Source organism: Trachypithecus francoisi, unplaced genomic scaffold (genome assembly GCF_009764315.1).
Source record: "Trachypithecus francoisi isolate TF-2019V2 unplaced genomic scaffold, Tfra_2.0 Lachesis_group13, whole genome shotgun sequence".
Taxonomy (NCBI): Eukaryota; Metazoa; Chordata; class Mammalia; order Primates; family Cercopithecidae; genus Trachypithecus; species Trachypithecus francoisi.
Window position 1 is genome coordinate 34120717 of NW_022681458.1, and position 2964 is coordinate 34123680.

Genomic DNA, 2964 nt, shown 5'->3' on the forward strand with positions numbered 1-2964 from the left:
TCAAGGGATTTAGAGCAGAAGATTTGGGTTCATGTCTTAGTTTAAAAGAAACATGGCTTTGGACAAGTCCTAATTTCCCTGAGCCACTATTTCCTCGTCTGTGAAATGAAGATGCTGAACACTTGTTCTTCCTATTATACAGGGCTCTTGTGGGCTTCAAATAGGATGATAGATGTTAAAATGCTTTGTAAGCTGAAAAGCAGCTTTTCATGAGCAGTCAACTGCATGAAATTATATGTAATTCACTTTCCCTGTGTATGTGACCTCTCAGGTTCCTATACTGTACGGAAACATTATAAAATACATTTTAAGGCCGGGCGCGGTGGCTCAAGCCTGTAATCCCAGCACTTTGGGAGGCCGAGACGGGCGGATCACGAGGTCAGGAGATCGAGACCATCCTGGCGAACACTGTGAAACCCCGTCTCTACTAAAAAATACAAAAAACTAGCCGGGCGAGGTGGCGGGCGTCTGTAGTCCCAGCTACTCGGGAGGCTGAGGCAGGAGAATGGCGTGAACCCGGGAGGCGGAGCTTGCAGTGAGCTGAGATCCGGCCACTGCACTCCAGCCCCGGCGACAGAGCAAGACTCCGTCTCAAAAAAAAAATAAATAAATAAAATACATTTTATTATAGGGCACTGGGGTCTTTAGTTTACAGGAGTCCGAGATTCTTTTTTTTTTTTTTTTTTTTGAGATGGGGTCTGTGTCACCCAGCCTGGAGTGCAGTGGTGCAATCTCGACTTACTGCAATCTCCACCTCCTGGGTTCAAGAGATTATCTTGCTTCAGCCTCCCGAGTAGCTGGGACTACAGGTGCCCACCGCCATGCCCAGCTAGGGAGTCCCAGATTCTTAAATCTCAGTCTTATATGGCCCAAACCAGCACTGTCCAAAAGACCATTCTTCTAAAATGGAAACATTGTATGTCTGCACTGTCCAATAGGGCTGCCACTAGCCATTGTGGATATTGAGAACTTGAAATATGGCTAGTGTGACTAATAAATACTACTTTTCATTTTTAAATTTTAATTAATTTAAACTTCAATTCCCAGGTATGGCTAATGGCTATTGTATTGAAGAGTACAAGTCCAAATGCTCTACTTTCTTGGGTCCTTATCCGTAAAACAAGAACCCAGTAAAATCTTTTCTAGTTCTATCTATGCTTCTATATGCACAGTTTTGAAATAGATAAGCCAATTTGGATAGAATAAGGGTTGAATCCTGAGTCGCTTTCTTTTTTAAACTCTCAAGTGTAATATAACACTAGGCTTTTAAAAAAAATTTGATAGCTTATCTATTTATCAACAAGAGGGAAGACTTTAAAACAATGGCAACAGTCTTAAGTAAAAGGTAATCCTGGAAGATGAACTACTTAAGAAACATTTTCCTGGGAGTTATATTTGGGTATCAAGTAGATTGTTTGTTCCAAAGTGAACATCGTTCATTTTTCATCAAGAAAGATCACTAGAGAAAAAATATTTGGAATTGAATAAATAAACGAATGGCTGCCGTGGGGGTTGTTTATATGATGCTGTCAGTTGTGAGGTCACAGGGCTTCCATGATGAAGCTGGCACTAATTTTGTCTCTTTATTTAAGAACTGTGTTCCTAAACTGAATATTTAGAATCTAAGGTGCCATCTAATTTTCAAAAATAGAAAGAAATGGAAGGCAACATGATTGAATTGTTTGGGTAAAAAGTGGGAACTCAGAAGAATGGAACCCCAAGACAATTGAAAGGACTAAAGACGAGAGATGGAGAGAAGTAAGAAAATCTTCTGAAAGGGAGAAATGAATACAGTACTGAAATCAAGAAGACGGAGAGAGAACAGATTGGGGTAGGCGGCGTGAGGATCAGAGAAGAAATTCCAGATTCATTTGTGAAAGACACCAGGAGCTAAGCTTATCTATGGGGGAAAAAAAGGAGCAAAAATGAGAAAGACCAGAAAAAAAATTGCTTTGGAAAGAACGATAGTGACAAGGTAGTGAGGACAAGAAGGGACAGCTGTCATCTCATTTAATTAAAAAATTATTAATGGAACAGATGGGATAGCCACACTGATCCTTTACAGATAAGGTGCTACTATAAAATTTCAGATAATAGCAGTGGAAGGCTGAAAAGTTATTGAGAGCAAAAGTAGTAAGAATGCTAATTTAATTGATAATAACATTGTACTTAGCACAATGCTTAGGAATTTAAAAATCACACATTAAATAAATTTAAATGACTGGTTATCATCTAATTATGGTTGTTTAAATAATGTAATATAATTAAATGCTTTAAAAAAAAAGCTCTAGTACTTTTAAATGATCCCTCTCATATTCTGAATTCTCCTTTTGAGCATTTAATGTTCAACACTGCGGTCCTGGTAGAGGTAGTATTATCCTGACAGTCACACCTTTCCAAACATATGAGGTTGTTGAGTTAGAAGATAAATGGCAAACTTAGCTTCGGAATGCCTTATCATTATTCTCCATCCTTTATTCTTCCATTATCAGAATAGGTAGCTTCTCTCCTCAATTACTTTGTCTCTTTCCTCTGTGTTCCCTCACCAAGCAGGGTTCCCTAACGTGTCTCCTTGCCCTCATCCTAAAACAGCGTGGCATAAATCCTGCTGGGCTAAACTGAAAATAGGTCATCCAGGAGCTCAGCTATGCAAGTGTACTTCACAAAAAGATGTCTGAGTTTGGGGATTGGAAGTCAAGAACCATAGACTTGCGGCTGTGACCACTTTGCTGACGATGGTCGGAGGTGAGAAAGGCAACACTTTGCTTTCCTGACTCTTCTATGGGGAGTGAGTCCTGGAATTTTTCTTACTCTGAGTAACAGCCTCGCAGTGGGTGGAAAGAAAAAGACAAAGCAACTCACTTTTTAAAAAATACCTTTATTTTTCCTGATAATACATGAGTGTTATAAATTGTTTAGAAAAAAAATACAGAGAAAGTTAGAGCTTTCATAATCCTACCCAGA